This window comes from Plecotus auritus (genome assembly GCF_963455305.1).
Source record: "Plecotus auritus genome assembly, chromosome: 5".
Lineage (NCBI taxonomy): Eukaryota > Metazoa > Chordata > Mammalia > Chiroptera > Vespertilionidae > Plecotus > Plecotus auritus.
This window is the reverse complement of record NC_137776.1, coordinates 75,279,496-75,299,502: the sequence shown is the minus strand read 5'-3', so window position 1 is coordinate 75,299,502 and position 20,007 is coordinate 75,279,496. Positions and strand designations below refer to the sequence as shown.

General features: G+C 35.6%; 1 protein-coding gene and 1 pseudogene across 3 annotated transcripts in view; one reads left to right on the top strand and one right to left on the bottom strand.

The window, feature by feature from the left end:
* Window positions 1-20,007, bottom strand: part of LRP1B (LDL receptor related protein 1B) — a 1,782,191-nt gene that overhangs the window by 1,194,624 nt on the left and 567,560 nt on the right. The window lies entirely within an intron of this gene.
* Window positions 13,576-14,326, top strand: LOC308248523 (large ribosomal subunit protein uL30-like; annotated as a pseudogene). Its single transcript has one exon. The product of its transcript is annotated as a large ribosomal subunit protein uL30-like (transcript).

Sequence of the window (20,007 nt, the reverse complement as noted above, 5' to 3'; positions counted from 1 at the left end):
CCCATACATTGGTGGCGCTTTCTCTCTTGCTTTTGTTATCGAAACACTTTTCTACAAAACTCAACTCCATTCTTATAAGTGCTTCCAGTACCCATTCATCTTCTATGAAGCTGGAAGAAATAACTACATACATACATTCAAACATACATACAATATCTAATAAACAATCATGTCACTTCCCTTCTTGAAATGGCTGTTGCTTCCTGAAGACTTAATATTCTTTATAATTCTGCATAAGTTACTGGTCTCACTGCTTCCTAAAATAAACCCTTGAATCACACAACTCCTATAATAGTAATATATATTATTTTTCTGCTTGTAATTCATCACTGGATTTAATTATTAATCCAGTTAAGTTCCATTCACCCTTTAAAATGCAGCACAAGTGACATGTACCTTTTGGCATCTTCTCCAGCACACCTAGGGAAGTCTATCACTTTCTTCTCTGGATTTCCATGGAGAACAGAACTGGCTTCCATGCTTGACCTCTGAGTGCAATCTCAAGTAATTTTTCTACAGGGTAAGATTTCTTTATCTCTGAGGCTGAGGTGACCATTCTACAATTTCTTCCATCTGCCTATATTATACATTTATTGCACTGCACTGTAATTATTTACATTTCTCTGTCTCTACTGCAGTCTACAGACCTACTTGAAGGTAGGGTCCATAGCTCATTTATTTGTATTCACGGTGCTTAACACAGCACCTGGCATAGAGTAGATACTCCATATGTTTTTGTTGTTGTTGTTGTTGTTAATCCTCACCTGAGGATATTTTTTCCACTGATGTTTAGAGAGAGTGGAAGGGAGGAGAATCGGCAGAGAGAAACATCAATGTGAGACAGAAATATCAGTTGGTTGCCTCCTGAGTGAGCCCTGACCAGGGCCAGGATGGAGCCTAAAACCGAGGTACATGTCCTTGACTGGAATCTAACCCAGGACCCTTTAGCCTGAGGGGCCGACACTCTAGCTGCTGAGCCCAACCATTTAAGGCAATATGTTTATACTGTGAGGGAAAAAGGGAGGGAGGGAAACAGGGAGAAATCCATCACTCTCATTGGAACTTAAATCAATTCCATTCATCTTCTGTATGCCTTTATCTAGTATCCAATTATGTCTTATATTTAGGAGGGCATTTAATATTTGTTGAATGATAGAATTCATGAGTTAACCTGATTAAAATTACTTTAACAAGGGTTTCAAGTACTGATAGAAAAAATGTATCCAAGATATGTTTAGTGTGGAAAAAATATTGTCAACCTCACTTATATAAAGGAATGTATAAATAATATATATGTATTTGCATAGGACACTTCTAGAAAAAATAAGGAACTGTTAAAAGTGGTTTTCTTGAATAATGGAATGGAGGATTGGGGAGTAAGTTTTTATTATTACTTTCTATCATTAATATATGAAAGAAAAGGTATACTTATATTAAGATAAATGATGTGGGTAATAGCAAGAACACTGCAAGTTAAGAGAATTTAAAAATACCTTAATTATGTATTTTAAATTTATCTAAGAGATAATATATTCCTGTAATCTAAATCTTTCTAGGTACCAAACTTAATATAAATATTCTTTCAAATACTTAATAGGGCTTATTTTTTAAAGACTCCATTGAATAAAAATCATTTAATTCCTCAACAACTAGTGGTCTAGAGGTGTATGACCCAATGTGGTCCACAGAACTGCAGCCCCTGAATGCATATTAAGAATGCTATGTCTTGGGCCCTACTCAAAACTGCTGAATCAGATTCCTCAGGCAATAGGACCCAGGAATCTGTGTTGTAGCAAGTCCTTCAGGTGGTTCCAAAGCATGCTTAGTTCTGGGTAACACTGCTTTTGAGAACTTGATTCCCGAGAGCTGTATAACCTAACAGCACCATCTGTTGGTAGTGACCAGAACCAAGATGTAAAGTTCCAAAGTGGAATATGCTTAGACTTGCAGTTTCTATCAGCTGTCATATGTGGTACTAACGATTGAGAATAGACAGAATGATTGATGAAAAGATACCTACACAGATAGATGCATCCACATTCCCTCTGACAAAACTTGAAGATTATTAGGGATGTGTATCAACAAATAAACAATATCATTACTTTTCATTTTTATTTATTTTTTTAAGTACAAATAAGCTGGTGGTAAATAAGCTGGTGGCACACACAAGCTGTAGCAATCAGGTCGATCAGAAGAAGGCAGAAAATGCTCTGAGATAATGGTAATATTTAAACCAACTATAATCATAAAAATTAGCCACTATTATGTGTAAAAGTAAATAACTAAAAATAAAGCAAATTTAATAATTCAAGCTAATACTTACTAAGCACTTACTTATTTCTAGGGCCCTGTCCCTGGGTTTAAATATACAAGACAATGAATGTCCATACTACCCAAAGCAATCTACAGATTCAATGCGATGCCTATTAAAATACCAATGGCATATTTCACAGATCTAGAACAAATACTCCAAAAATTCATATGGAATAAAAAAAAAAGACCCCAAATACCTGCAGAATATTGAGAAAGAAGAACGGAGTTGGAGGGATCACAATACCAGATATCAAATTATACTTCAAAGCCACCATACACAAAACAGCTTGGTACTGGCACAAGAACAGGCATATAGACCAATGGAACAGAACAGAGAACCCAGAAATCTACCCAAGCCATTATGGTCAATTAATATTTGACAAAGGAGGTAAGAGCATGCAATAGAGTCAAAACGGTCTCTTCAAAAAATGGTGTTGGGAAAATTGAGCAGATATATGCAAAAAAATAAAACTAGACCACCAACTTACACCATACACAAGAATAGACTCAAAATGGATAAAACAATTAAATGTAAGACGTGAAACCATAAAAATCCTAGAAGAAACCATAGTCAGCAAAATCTCAGCAATATATTTAGATACATCTCCTATGGCAAAGGAAACTGAGGAAAAAATAAACAAATGGGATACATCAAAATAAAAAGCTTCTATACAGCAATAGAAATCATCAATAAAACAAAAAGAGAGCCAACTGTATGGGAGAACATAGTTGGCAATGATACATCTGATAAAGTGTTAATGTATATAATATATAAGGAACTCCTACAACTTAACAAAAGGAAGACAAACAATATAATTAAAAAATGGGCAAAGGACCTAAATAAACACTTCTCCAAAGGGGACATACAGATGGCCAAGAGACATATGAAAAAATGCTCAAAGTCATTGATCATCAGATAGGTGCAAATTAAAACAACAATGAGATATCACTTCACACCTGCCAGAATGGCTACCCTCAATAAATCAACAAATGGCAAGGATGTGGATAAAAGGGAACACTGCTGGTGGGAATGCAGACTGGTGCATTTATAGAAAACAGTATGGGTTTCCTCAAAAAATTAAATATGGAACTGCCATTTGACCCAGTGATCCCACTTTTAGGAATATATCCTAAGAGACCCAAAACACCGATCAGAAAGAATCTATGCACCCCTATGTTCATAGCAGCACAATTTACAATAGCTAAGATCTAAAAACAGCCAAAATATCAAATATGCCCATCAGTAGATGAGTGGATAAAAAAGCTGTGGTACATTTATACCATGGAATACTATGCAGCAGTAAAAAAAAAAAAGAAAAGAAAAGATCTCTTATCTTTTGAGACAGCATGATGGGACTTGGATAGCATTAAGCTAAGTTAAATAAGCCAGTCAGAGAAACACAAGTATCACATGATCTCACTCAGATGTGGAATCTAATGAACAAAATAAACTCATGAATCTGATGAACAAAATAGATCCAGAGACATAGAAGCATAGTATAGCCAGGGGTGGGCAAACTTTTTGACTCGAGGGCCACAATGGGTTCTTAAACTGGACTGGAGGGCCAGAACAAAAGCATGGATTGAGTGTTTGTGTGAACTAATATAAATTCAAAGTAAAGGAGTGGAGGGGAGAGCAAGAGAACCGGATAGAACAGCCGGATCCGGCAGCGGGCCATAGTTTGCCCAAGGCTGGATTGACTATGGAATCTCAGAGGGTAGTTGGGGGAAGGTGGGTGGGTGGGAAGAGGTCAACTAAAGAACTTGTATGCTTATATGCATAATCCATGGACATAGACAATAGGGTGGTGAAGGCCTGGGGCAGGGGTTGCAGGCGGGCTAGAAGAGGTCAATGGGGGGGGGGGAGGGGGCATATGCAATACTTTCAACAATAAAGATTTAAAATAAATCTATATATATAAAACCCTAAGCGACCAGAATGACAGGTCTCTATGACATGCACTTCGGGGGGTGGACTGGCCGGCCAACTTCCCACGGCCCCTCCCCGCAGCTGTCCCAGCCCCCATTGCCCGCTCTCACCCCGATTGGGGAGGGGCCAGCTGGACCCCGCCCATGCACAGATTCATGCACCGGGCCTCTAGTAAATCAATAAACAAACAAAGAAGACAATCAGTTCTGACCAAAGGAAGGTGGCACGCACATCTTAGGCATTCAATAATCTCTAGTTGGATAAATAAGTAAATGTGAAAACATCATGTATTTGGTTAAATTCTTTATAAAAGAGAAAATTTTTTAAATGGCATCCTGCCTAGGATCTCTGCAATCAAGATGGACAAGCTTGCCATTATCTGAATTATTTATTTTTAAAAATTGTGTCATACTTTATAAACATTTGAATAACTGTTTCAAAAATCACTTATTAAAGCCTCCTATACTGCTATATAATTAGCAACATCTAGGAAGTTCTTAGTGCATGTAGAATGCTGCATTTTATACATATTTCATACATTTATATAGACATAACTGTCATTGAAAAGGCAGTTCAGCATTCCAAAACACAGGCACTCTCTATACTAGAGCACTAAAGTGAGTTAAAGGGGAAAAAAGACACACACAACAGTTTTTAATTTTTTTATGTCTATAGGGATTTTTTTTTAAGTGAAGCCATTCTATTTTATGTTGTTTTGTGGTAACTGCACACATTCTGGAGTTTTATGGCCCAATTCGCATCTTTACTTAATATTTATCATAATAATCATTACTGGTGATAACCAGTGAGCCGGCATAATCTCAATGTTTTCATGTATCCGTTACTATTAATTCTTGTGTTTCACTTGGGACAACCACAAATAGGTTTATGTGTCTGCTGCCAGGATTACATTAGGTAAAACTGAAGACAATTAGCTATCCTTCCTTGTAAGAATGTATTGGCTTTAAAGCACCAACCCTGAGATACTTGCCAGAAGCTACCTGAGATGAAGCACAGAACAAGTTCCTCATGATGCCAGTGTGCCAAATACCTTTTGGGCAATCACTCATTTTCCAGGCAGAATTTAGAAACCAGGCATCCACCATTAGTAAAAAATTAACCATTGTAAATGTTCTGATTATCGGGGTTTGAAGAACAGAGATCTCTGCAAAAGAGGTACATTCTCCAACTGCAAGATAGTGGACAAACCTTCATAGAGACTCAGCTATATCTTTACAAAATCCAGATATTATTTGAATGATTGGATTGGGGATATTTGTTAACAGCTGAGTGTAAAAATATATTAGAAACTCCATTAATTAGATGGAAATTGAACTTTATATTTTTCATTAAAAAATATCAGATTTCCAGAAAACCTTTGAAGGTTGTGTTGGTTAAGAACATGAGATTTGGAATCAGACAAAGATGGGTTCAACTTTCAGCACTATACATGGTTTTGTATGGGAAGGTTCATTTCTAGTCAACACAAGGATATTGTAAATATTAAAGAAGCACCAGTAAGCATTCAATAGTAGCTCCATTTTAAAGGTGAGGAGTTTAAGGCAGAGAAGTTATGTAACTTGCTCAGGTCATAGCAAGCAAGTCAGAAGGCCTAGGTTACCAACCTCCGCTAGATGACTCCTATATGTGTGTTGGCACAGACTCCTACGGAAACCCTTAAGCAAAAAAGAGGAATAAAACCTTTTAAAAATGAAAATAAGAGACAAACATTCAAAACAAAAATGCAGCCACCATCATTCGGGGAGGAAAAATGGTGCAGCTACTAGCTTTTATTTTATTATTATTGTTTAATTACTGATATTCTAAATATGGCAGCAGCACATATTCATTAAAAATATACAAACAACCTAGAAGTTTGTAAAAAAAAAAATTAGGCCCTGGCTGGTGTTACTCAGTGGTTACAGCATCCACCGTAGCACCAAAGGATTGTGGATTCCATTCCCAGTCAAGGGCATGTACCTGGATTATACAAGTTTGATCCCAGGCCTGGCTGGGGTACATGCAGGAGACAATCAATTGATATGTCTCACATTTATGTTTCTCTCTCTTTCTCCCCCCCCCCACGCCTCCCTACTACCCCCCCCACCCCACCGCACCCCTGTTTCCTTCTTTCCACTCTTTCTAAAATTCAATGGAAAAATATCCTTGAGTGAAGATGAACAAAAAGGAAAAAAAAAAAGTCTGCCTTCTCTTTTTACACTCTTCCCTGCTAGGTTGGAGTGCATGTCTTTAGACCTTTTCCGTTAGTAGATGGGTAAACGTGTATCACTTAAATGAAATCCCCTTCTGTGTCCACTATTTTGTTTTTCTTATTCTATTACTCCTTTCTCTATTTTCGTCCATTTCTCTTTCCAGAGAATTAGGCATAAAAAGTATGCTTACTTCTCAGCACTCTACTCTGCTGATGTTGCTCAATAGCAAAAAGTTTAAATAGCAAATGCCCTGGTAAAGGAATATTTATAGAAAGTTTCCTATATTCATTGATTTCTGTGCAGTAGAAAGGCCTTATTCTGTTTCCACCAAAATTCCTGAGCTGGCCAACAAATAAAAAACAATGCCACAATGCCACCCCAGTAAAACACACACACACACACACACAAAAAAAAAAAAAAAACCAAAGAATATTCACAGAAAGAAAAGTAATTCTTGGGTTAAGAGTCCACATTTGATGAATATAATGCACTAAACAAAATAAACTAACATTTCAGTATTGCATCAATCACTAGAGTAAGATACTAGAAAAAATGTGGATGATAGAAATGCAATACTTTTCTTTTAATAAAGTGTTCATAAATAATTACAGAGAGACACTACATTCCCCACTATCCTTGGCAACATGACTGTTTTCGTGAATGGAACGTGGATAAATGTGATCCACACCAATTTCTTAAAAGAAAATCCATGTCCTTCACTTCCTCCCCCATTTATCCATGGGCTGGAATGCTGATGTGATGAACAGCTGATCCAGAATTCTCAGAAATACATGAGGGCACCCTTGCATAATAAACCTACCGCCTTCAGTCAGACCGCCTACTTCTGGATTGCTGCATGAGAGAGAAACAGACCTTTGTTTTGCTTGAGCTATTAAGCTTTTGGACTTTCTCATTACACAAGCTTTTGTCAATATCATAACTAATATGTAAGCAGGAACCAGAAATGGGAAACTCCTATTACCAAAACCTAATAGCTGGGCTGTGGGCAGTGAGGAAACAGATGATCCTATTCAACCATGGCTACATACATAGCAAGAGTTCCTTTTGACCAGAATGTTGAAGTGTATTGGTTTCCTCTCGCTGATACCAAGACTCTATAAAATAGAGATAAAATAAGTTAATAATCAAGAATGAACTTGTTTGCAAACAGAAAAAGACTCATAGATACAGAGAACAAACGGATGGTTGCCAGATTAAAGGGGGTGTTGGGGGACTGGGTGAAAAGGGTAAAAGGGCTTAGAGGGTATATATAGATTGGTAGTTAAAACATAGTGATGGGGGTGTAAAGTACAGCAAAGGGAATATAGTCAATAATATTGTAATAACTATGTATGGTGTCAGGTGGGCACTAGACTTATCTGGAGGATCACTTTGTAAATTGTATAAATGTTTAACCACTATTCTGCGCACCTGAAACTAATATAAAATAATATTGAATGCCAATTGTTAAAAAAAAAAGTTTTCCACCAGATGAAGAAAAGAATACTGCTGCTCTAAAAGGAGACTTTTGGCCTGTGGCCCACACCAGGAATCTGGAAGCTTGAGGCCTTGCAAGCTGGCAAAGGTGAACTCAAAAGTTATGACTTGTTGCTCATCAAAAGACCTCACTTTCCTGAAACCAATGCTCTTTGGAATTCAGCCTTTCACTGGTATGCCCTTAGCCTTTAGAGTACCTTTAAAAGGCAAAAATACCTAAACTAGTAGGTCTCTGAGGTTCAATAGATATTAAGTAGTAGGAGATACTGAACCTTAGGGTGGTGATTTATTTCTCCAGAAACCTATGATAAGGTGACACTATTTTAGGAAAGGACACTGGACATTCTCTCAACACCATTCAATAGGTCTTATCAGGAATATTATGCAGATTTTTTTTCCTTAGCAAGCTAAAATAGGTCAGCCAAAAAGTGCCAAAATAATTAATTGAAGTACTATCACCTCATTCTGCATCTCATTCAGATTCCTCTTCTTCATATAAGATGGGATTCTCTATACTTCCTCAACAACCATAAACTTCATAGAGAAATAGTGAGCTATGTCTTGAATAGCCCTATATAAGTAGCATATTAATTTGCAGTTTAAATTTACCCTGAACTTTAAATCCAAGACATTTTGTCCTATTATATCATGGCTACAATACCCAAAATTAAAACACAGCTACAATAGTAAAGCAGGTAAAAAGCAAGTCAGCTAAGGTCAATCTTAACTTTAGACAAAATTTATGCACTAATGGATTCAGGCAATCTCCTCCACTCAATAGCTTCAAGACCTAAGTAGGTCACCAGGCTGAAAAATAGGAAATTGTCTTCAGCACAAGTCCAAAATATAAAAAAAAATCAATATTGTGTTCAGTTCTTACATGTTTAAGTCAGTTCCAGGCCATAGGGGATAAAATATAAAGAATTTTATAAATTATTTTCATACATATTAGATATTAGTATTTAACTTTTGGCCAATTACTTTTATTTATTATTATTATTTTTTAATCCTCACCTGAGAATATGTTTTTATTGATTTTAGATAGAGAGGAAAGGGGAGAGAGAAACATGATGTGAGAGAGAAACATCGATTGGTTGCCTGTCATACACACCCCGAAAGGGGATTGAACCCACAACCTAGGTATGTGCCCTGACCTGGAATCAAAACTGCAAACTTTTAGGTGTATGAGATGATGCCCCAACCAACTGAGCCACCCTGTCAGGGCTAGCCAATTACTTTTAAATGGATATTTAAAATATTATTTATATTATCCAGCATCTTCATCTTCCTTTCATTTCTCAAATTTAAGTTTGCTACTTCTTTTAAGAATGATGACTTTTCCCCCTAGAAAGTTGTTAAATAGCTCCTCTTAGAGACAAATGTTAGTTCCATAGGTGCCTATGATTGATTTCAATCAGCAGTATATTTGACAACACCCTTGTTATTTAGATTGTCAGTTTATAAGAATACTGACCACATGCCCATTTTTAGAACTGTGAGAACACATCACAGCTAAATGAAAGTGATGCAGATAAAATGAGATGTCACTCTATGTCATGTTAGATTGTGCCTCTTCTTGTTACCAGATTTCACTTGAAGTAATATCACTTGGTCCAATTAGATATATCATTATTTTTAAATGATTCTTATGGCCAGAAGTCAACATTAATTTGGATAGAAGATACTAATTATAATTTTAAAATGGACAGCCTTGGTATCATAACATAATTTTTTTTCTGAAAGAAAATAGTATTATAGCCAGCATAATGGAAATGAATATTGTAGGTGTATAATAAATGATAATTTTCAATAACCAGGAGGATAATCAAGTAATTGGAACTTGGGCCACAATTAGTCTCAAATGTCTTCTACAAAACTTATAATAAATTCATTTGAAAAAAAAATACTTACCTATGTAATATTACAAATGTTAATGATGGTTTTATATTGTTGAATTCAGGACATCATTAAAAACATGAAAAGCTCAAGGTGAAAACAAGATAACTTAGTCCAACTTCCTTATTTTACGATTAAAGAAAATAGAGCCCGGAGAATATAAATGAATTTCCTAAAGTCAAAACCTCGAACTTTGGACTCAGGCTAAGTTCTCCCTTCTTAACCATCCTGCCTTTTCAACCATGTTGAGTCTTAGTGTTTTTACTCCTTCGATACCTGGAACATGTAAAAAGGCATAAGGATGGTTAAGAATAACACTAGCAAATGCATTATCTACAACCATTCACAATATAATAAAATAGCTATCTAACTATTCTGACCACTTTAAGATATTTAATGTTTCCAACAATATGGTGCACTCACATAAAAAAAACCCACAAAAGCCCTGACCGGTTTGGCTCAGTGGATAGAGCGTCGGCCTGTGGACTCAAGGGTCCCAGGTTCGATTCCGGTCAAGGGCATGTACCTTGGTTGTGGGCACATCCCCAGTGGGGAGTGTGCAGGAGGCAGCTGATCGATGTTTCTCTCTCATCGATGTTTCTAACTCTCTATCCCTCTCCCTTCCTCTCTGTGAAAAATCAATAAAATATATATTTAAAAAAAAAAAAAAAAACCACAAAAAACATCAACACAGTAACTTCATTTTCTTCTCCCCACGGCAACTTGAATAGGAAAAAAACAAAGTGCGCTTGGGAAAGGGGTGTGAAATTTTAAAAGCAATTTTCTCTCTGCATTGGTACTTAAACAGCTAAGCCACTGGATTGCTTTTCCAATTTCTGAGGCCTGTGGGTTTTCTATAACACTCATACAGAGTATGCATCCTGCCGACGTTGCATTTTATTCAACTTTTCCAAAGGGAATTTAGATAATAATAATTCAACTGATCCTTTCTCTGGCTCACTTAGCTAGCTTGGATCAGTGGATTACAGGGAATTTAGGCCTAAGTCCAGATCAAAGTCTGTTTATGTTTTAGCACACTGATGATGGATTATTCTTTAGGGGAGGGAGCAAAGGAGGTAGATTTTTGCAGGTGATGCAATCAAGATGATTTGATGAATTTGTGGACATTAAAGAAATTACATAGTTTTTTAATAAGTTACCTTTTTGTTAAAGTTGTTATAGAGAAATAATTAACTAGTTGAAGTTCAGAGGATTACTAATAATAAAGCATAATCAGTATATTTAAATACAAGTCAGAAAATAGTATCAGGAAATACAAGCCCTACTTTCCTCATAATAATTAAATCCTGAGTTACAAGGTCCTCGCTATAGTGTTTTTGTAATATAAAGATCCCTATTTCTTTTTTCTTCCTGTTTATTGATAAATGTGCTACAATGAAGACCCCCAGAAAGAGGTGGACATTTGCAATTAAAACTGATCAAACTGTGAATTAACTGGTCTAGTTTGTGGCTTATGAACAGGGTAGAAATTGGTCAATGATTATAAGCTTTTTAAAATTAGAGCAATTATGTTTTATTTTTAAATATTTCTAACACCATAAACCATAAAAGAAAATAAATGTTAAATAAAATTTGTATTGGGTGATATCCATAGCATTATAACCATGGCATAGATTTGTACGTATATCCCATAAATCATTATGCTCTTGAAATGGAATTCCATATAACACCTACTAACATTGAAATTACATATGCTAGAACCTGATCCAACTTCAGTAAATCTCAAATGTTTCCTCAAACAGATTAACAATTATAGACAAAGATCTGGGACTACTTTAGCTCAATATATTGGTTTATCTGTGTTCAAAATTAATTTAGAAGTCTAGCAAACCAGGACAAGTTTGGCCTCGGGCCAGAAAAGCAGCAAAGATGTGAACCTTGGCAATTTAAACATCCTATCTCTGTGAATATTCCCATTCATTACCCTTCTGCATTATCAATTTTACCTTTTTATAATGATCTGTACATTTTCACTCCCCAGAACACATCTACTAAATTCTTTCAGAAAAATTAATCTTTGCTTAAATATGTCACAGCTTAGTCTGAGAATGAAATCACAGGTTGTCAATTTTCTTTGCCTTTCACAAACCTTTCTCTCTCCTTCTAATCTGTAGTTCAAGTATTAATGAGTATAGTACAAGGTCAACTCCCTTCCACTATACTTTAAATGCATTTGTTGTATCTAGAAATTTCAGCCAAAAATATAAGGAAATTATTTTTAAAAAATCTACCCACTATAAAACTTGTTTACCATAGTTATTATTTTTTCCAGGATAGATTTCCAATTGGAGATATTTAACTTCTGTGTTATTTATAAATTCACTTAATAAATATTTACTGGTGCCTGTCTAGTTTGCAACAAGGATTATGCAGAGCAGCGGTGGAGATAGAAATGTAAATAAAACAAAGCTTCCAATCTCCAGGAGTATATAATTTAATCAAAGAGATAGGTCACACACAGAAATAATTTTATCGCTGGGTCTAAAGTGATCAGTTATATAAAAGAAAAAGTGATGCATGCTGGAGGTTGAGAAGTTGTTTGACATAAACTGAGAGGTTTCCGTGGAAAAATTGTGAACACAATGCCTCACGAACATGTCAGAGGCTGAGATGAATCTCTCTCTTGGAAAACCTAGATACTATTCTAGTGATGTGGAGAATGGTTTCAGCACTGACACAAACAGGGATTTCTTTTCTCTCTCTAACAGTTGTCTGCTTTTACAAGATATAAACACAGCTAGGTACTGGACTATGCTTTTCTCACTCCCTGGGTATGGCTCTACCCGCCTCACTGTTTCTCTCCACCGCTGACCAGCTGCTGTATGTTCATTACTCTGTTTTGCAGGTTACTCACTAAACTCAAGGCCTGATTTTGCACACTTGATACTATGTCTGATAATCTCTGCATTGCTCCTCCATAGTTGTGGACAAGACAAGTTAGAAAAAATGTAGACCAGATCTTTATGGGCACCTACAAGGACTTCCAGGCAGAGGAAATTGCACAACCATTGGCCCAAACTCAATAAAATAGGGGATGTTTAAAAGAAGGTTGTGGAGATTCTGCCAGCTGCTGAGTATATCTATTCCAACTATGTATTCTGTAAAAATTGTAAAAATAACCAGACAATGGGTTTGGGGACCCACAGGGCCTGTGGTGAAACAGATATGAGCTAAACTCCATTGATCACCTGACCTCCAAAAATCCCTAATCTGATTGGTGACAGTTTATTATCAAATGGTATTCTTGTAAGTTTCATCAAACAGAGAGCAATGTGAAAGTGGTACTCAATTTATACTGTATCAAAAGGACAAAAAATAACCATGAGTTAATTTTAGTAACCTTATACATTACTAGAGGCCCAGTGCATGAAATTCATGCATGGGTACGGTCTCTAGGCCTGGCTGGCTATCAGGGCCCATCAGGTCCCCTGCCTCCTGGCCTCCCTGTCTCCCCCTTCCCTTGCTCCTTCAGTGTCCAGCCACTGCCACTGCCACTGGTCTCCCGCCATGTTACATGCCACCCCTGGTGGTCAGCACATGTCATAGAGAATGATTGAACTCCGTCTCCCAATTCAACTCCCAAGGGGACAATTTGCATATTAGCCTTTTATTACGAGTATATTGGATAATAATATATGTATTTTTTAAAGTCAAACCTCCCCATAAGGATGTAAGAATAAGAATAGTTAATATAGCTCTTTTCCGGCTGGAACCATGGAGAGTGTAGAAGAAGAAGAAGGTTCCTGCTGTGTCAGAAACCCTCAAGAAAAAGCGAAGGAATTTTGCGGAGCTGAAGATCAAGCACCTGAGAAAGAAGTTTGCCCAAAAGATGCTTCAAAAGGCAAGAACGAAGCTCATCTATAAAAAAGCTAAGCACTATCACAAGGAATACAGGCAGATATACAGAACAGAGATTCGAATGACTAGGATGGCAAGAAAAGCTGGCAACTTCTATGTACCTGCCGAACCCAAATTGGCATTTGTCATCAGGATCAGAGTTATCAATGGTGTGAGCCCAAAGGTCTGAAAGGTGTTGCAGCTTCTTCGCCTTTGCCATATCTTCAATGGCACCTTTGTTAAGCTCAACAAGGCTTCCATTAACATGCTGAGGATTGTGGAGCCATACATTGCTTGGGGGTACCCAGACCTGAAGTCGGTAAATGAATTGATCTATAAGCGTGGTTATGGCAAAATCAACAAAAAACGAATTGCCCTGACAGATAACTCATTGATTGCTTGACCTCTTGGTAAATATGGCATCATCTGCATGGGAGATCTGATTCATGAGATCTGCACTGTTGGAAAGTGCTTCAAAGAAGTGACAACTTCCTGTGGCCCTTCAAGTTATCTTCTCCTCGGGGTGGAATGAAGAAGAAGACCACCCATTTTGTAGAAGGTTGGAGATGCTGGGAACAGGGAAGACCAGATCAACAGGTTTATTAGAAGGATGAACTAAGGTATCTACCATGGTTATTTTTGTAATCTGGTCAGTTAATAAACTGAGTTCTTCGAAATTGAAAAAAAAGAATAGTTAATATATAACATATATAATCATATTGACATTTAATAAAATAAAATGAAAGAATAAGATGACAAAACACTTGAAAGTAACAATTCATTTACATGCAATAAAGTGATGGCTAGGCAGTGTGGAAAAAAAAAAAAGAGATGTATTGAGCAATGCCATCCTGAAGCTGCTATAATTGGCTGTATTGCATAGCTCCACTATTAGAACCACCTAAATAATTGTTGTTTACATCTGTAATTTAAGACTCCTTTGAGGTCCAGAGTTTTTGGTAGAATACACTCAGTGTTGGGTACTGTGAACTCAAGTAATAGCATAGCAAGAATGAAAAGGACATTTAAAAAATGTTTTTTGGCATAATGTGTCTGGGTTGCTTACATCTGTAATGCATTCTACAGGGCTTAGCTTATTTACACCATACCACAAGACACGATTCAAAAGAAAGGAGAATACTTTTTCTCATTATATTTTTATTTTCTGACTTTTCATCTGAAGGCTAAGGAACATGACATTAAAAGTGAAGAAGGACAAAAAAAAGGATCAATTAAGTCTTAAGAGCTACAAATAATCTTCTATAACTTTTTTCTTTATACCCAACACAAGCTAAATACAACAAGTGATGGTGTTGGATGCAATACAGGTTTTATTATCATTTTATTGGATTAAATATCTTATCTTACCCATATTGCTACCTTCATAGTTCATTTATTCCACTGCTAGTAATAAAGTTAATGGCATTCGGCAGTTCTAACCACCCCCACTCTAATTTATGCTTTATGCATATATGTATATGAAATAGCAAAATATATCAGGCCAAGAATAAACAAAACTCAAGATTATACTAAGGAAATGATAAATTAATAAGTGCATTGTTTATTGTGCTTAATCAGTAAATGAAATCTGAATTCACTGTTGACTTGCATCTCATTTTTTCCTGTTCTGCTTCCAGAAATACCAGTTCCTTAAGATCAATCATAACTGAAAATAGAACTAATTTTATTGAGCACCAGTGTTTTGTGTTTGCCTGACACTTTATACTGTCTTATCTAACTCTCACAACACTTTTCCAGTGATTAGCTAATTTTATTTTAAAAAGAGGTTATAACTTGCATAACACCTGGAGTGAGGAGTGACCTTACAGGAACTTAAATTTAGGTCTTTCTAGCTACAAATGACCTTTCTTTCCACTAATACCATGCTACACAGAAAAGGGTACTGAAATACATTAAAACACAGTGCTCTTGGTCAACCTGTTGAACCACATTTCAATAGAAACTAACAAAGTGAATCCACAAACATCTTCCTGGACTCTGAAATTTTTTTTAAAAAAATAATTAGATTAGGAAATTAGAGTTCTGTCAAAATATACACCTAATAAATCAAAGAGCAGGAATAATTTTCAAAACAATGTAATCACCATTTATAGAAAAATGTAGAAATACTGGCCTTGTACATAAAAACAAATTTATGATCACTTCTATAAATTTAAAAATTAATCAAGAATTGCCTAATTTAAATCTGGAAGAATGAATGGTGGAGAACTCTAGATCTTCTATCAGTCTAACTGGCATGCAAATATATCCACTATTCTTTCTCAAAATTGTCTCGAATTATGGGTGGTCTTCCAGAAGAGTTTCTTCACCTTAAAAATTGACTATCTTTGAAATATAAAATCCCCAATCTTTCTTTGCTTTAGTTTTCTCATCTAGGAAGCAGAAATATCAAATCCCCTTTTTCATATACATCACAGATTAAAAATATATTTGTAGGTAAGAAAGCACTTAAAAAGGAATTTGCTTAACATTGAGGTCATAGTATCATTATTAACAATTACAGTTTAGAAAAGTTTTATTTTAATTTGCTTTAATCAATAATAATCAAGAAATATATATTAGTTAGGAAAACAAGATCATGAAATACTCCAGGAATAAGAGAAAGAGTAAATTATTTTTAGTATAATTCAATCTTAAATCCATTTAGCTTAAAAATAAAACTTTTTAAAGAGGCATTTTTAATTGAAAAAATCTCTGAACCTTTGGCTATCCAATATCAGAGGCATAAGAAAAGGCAATTTATAAGAAGACCACATTTCTATCATTTTAGAGAGGGAAGTTAGGGAAAACTTCACTGTAGAGGTGGGTTTTGAGCAAGTCCTGGAAAGACAAAAAAACTGCATATTCAGAAAGAAAGAGGAAAAAAGCAAAGTGTAGATTATAGATAATATATTTAAATACAAAGGTTATTAAGTTTATGAAGGCTCAGAAAATCCCTAAAATAATAGGCAAGGATTATTTCAGTCTGTGGTGGAAGGTATTAATCACATAGATAATTATAGAAAAGTAGGCCAAAATTTTAGCTTATTGAATGTCCCAATTTTATTATTTGATATAACTATGTCCTGTGTACTGTGTAATGGAAATCTATTTTAGGCAACAATAAAATATTATGCAAGAACAAGTTGGATTCAGCCTCCCTTCTATATTGTTGTAGATGTTTAGAATGACTAATGATCCAAAGCATTTTTTTTTTTTAATTGGCTAGCTGGAAAATACCAAAGAAACAAGTGTTAACTAGTCTGACTTGAACTTTACTTTGTCTCGTTTGATATTATCATTTTCTCCATCAAGGGCTACTTTGAAGGGCATGTGAATGTGAGAGAAATTCACAACACATTTTTTTTTTCAATTTACTTTTTTACATATGTTTATACAGATGGTATTTAAGAACATTTTAAGTATATTTTTAAAAAATGTTTCAGTCTGGCAGTTTGACCCTGAAACAGACATTAAGCCTTAATCATATAAAGGCAGTTATTTTAAGTTATTTTAAATGAAAATTGAGGTGGGGTTGTTCTGCTGCCATTAATACTATAACAAGTCCCCCTTCACACACACTCACACACTTTGTCTCAGGTGCTAAACAGGAGATAGGTAACTGGGGCTTTTATGGGCAATGAAAGTAAATATAGGACAGATTTCTAGCAGTTTTAAAAAGTAGCGTATTTAGTTATAGTTATAGAAGAAATATTTTTAAATGTATGTATTATATTTTATATAACATATAACTTGCAAAAGTGTACAGTGCCTAAATGGAAAGAGCCAGAGACAATGAAAAATACTAAGGTATTGAATGTTTATGAAGAAAAATAGTTAGAGACCATCTGGATCAGTGTTTTAAAAACTATTATAAAATAGAAATTTTACAATGAGGGAAAAGTGGGGGGCATCTAAATACTCTCAACAATAAAGATTAAAAATGAAGAAATAATAAAATAAAAAATTCAAATGTTTAGTAGTCATATATTATTTTAATGTATATTATAAAATACCTTAAAATTTTAATGATATTTGCCACCATTTAAAAATAAATTTGAACAAAAAAATTAGAAATGTGTTATACCAATAATATGCAAATATAGCAAAAATAGTAATTTTATATAATAAAACCCTAATATGCAAACTGACCGAACAGCAGAATGACCGGTCACTATGATGCACACTGACCACCAGGGGGCAGATGGTCAATGCAGGAGCTGCCCCCTGGTGGTCAGTGTGCTCCCACAGGGGGAAAGCCGCTCAGCCAGAAGCCGGACTCATGGCTGGGGAGTGCAGCGGCCTTGGCGGGAGCCTCTCCTGCCTCTGAGGCAGCGCTAAGGACCCCTGGGGGGATGTCCACCTACCGGCCTAGGCTCACTCCCCATGAGAGGGTGCAGGCCGGGCTGAGGGAACCCCCAACCCCATGCACAAATGTTGTGCACCGGGCCTTTACTGTGATATATCAAAGAATGAAGTTTAGAAAACTTTTAAGTTATTGTTCCTATAGGGACATTGGACTCCAAATAAATATGACACCTACTTGTGCTTAAACAGTAATAACCATTTGTTCAAGAGTATGATTGGGGAAAACATTTTCTAATACTATAATATCTAATCGCTCACAGATATTGTTTAATTCAAGATATAATATTCAAATGGTAAATTTAAGTTATTGGTGTCTTCTTAAACTTTTAATTATACTTGCAAGGGAACATTAATCATTGGTGGCTATTAAAAGTTTATTTTTTAATAGATTACTCTCAACTTTAAAAGTAGCAACCTAATCAAGATTTCATAGGATGAATAAAGAAATTTTCAGGCTTATCACAATTTCTTTTGAGACAAGGAAGACCACTCAAATATTTAAATAATTACAATTAAGAATAAATAATACTATAATTTTGTTGATATTTGACTAGGAGAATTATCACCATAAGAGGAGTGACCTTTGCTACCAGAGATAATATTCCATAAAGTCAAGGACTATATTTGTATAGTTTATGGCTTGTCTTCATTTGCCCATGTCTTAGAATATGGGCAGTTTTCAGTAAATATCTTATCAATTAATAGCAGAAAATTAAATTATACAAGAAAAATTATTTTAACAATTAGAATGCTCTAAAAGAGGATTAAGCTGCTATAGGAAAGTAATGATCCCTATGCCATGAGGACTTCTCATGACTGGATGCAATGGAGGAATTCTAAGCATGATAGGCATTTGCTTAGATTCCCTGTGGTCTCTTTCAGCCATGAGATTCTATGATTCATTTTCTATGAATACTTAGGGCATGTTGAATTATATTACCTTTATAAATCATAAAGGCACCATTTAATAATTTACCTCATGCATGCATTGAATTGTAGTTTTGTAATTTTGAATAATTAAATGCTTCTAAAGCATGATTAACATACTAGAGGCCCAGTGCACAAAATTCATGCACAGGCAGGGTCCTTAGTGGCTGCCGACTACTAGCCGGGGCCTTCCTTCGTTCCGCACTCCCCCCTGGTGGTCAGTGCACGTCATAGAGAGTGATCGAACTCCCGGTTGGTCAAACTCCCAAGGGGACACTTTGCATACGAGGCTTTTATATATATAGATTCTCCTGGCAGTACATAAGCAGTTCCTTAGTAAACCCTCAGAAATTGTCATATCATTGTTATACTCATTTTACAGTTAGCAAAACCAAGGCAGGAGGCACTGCAAATCCTTTTACTTCCTAACCTTAACCAGAATGATTTCCAGGATTTCACAATATATCCCTCAGAACCCAGATATTGGTAATTGTGTTTCTGCTCATATAGAAACTTATATAGTATAGAAACTCACAATTTTCTTTGTGCTAACAGTACATATAAAAGGGGAAAATAGACTTGAAAGAAGTCAGTCATTGCCTACTAACTTTGCTAGAAGAAAATTTCCCAGAGCACAGTGAATGCCTAGGTCAGAAGTGAATGTATATTCCATTACCTCTTATGTACATATACACCTCAAGGTTTAGTCATCAGTACCTATTACTGAGTTCATGCATGAAATATTAGAAATGTTCCCAATTTATACATACTCAAAAGCGATGGTGAAAAAATGAAAACTTCCAAAACTAAAATATTTCATTTCGGAACTCAAATTCATTTACCTCAATGCCCTATTGACTGATGCAACTTTGGATTATAATGGGAAGAACAAAGCACAGACCACCTAAAGAAGTAATAAGTAGGAAACATTTGAAATGGAAACCTTGGAGACAGGAAGGAACTTAGGTCAAGGTTTCAGAATATGTGCAAAAATACCCATAAGTA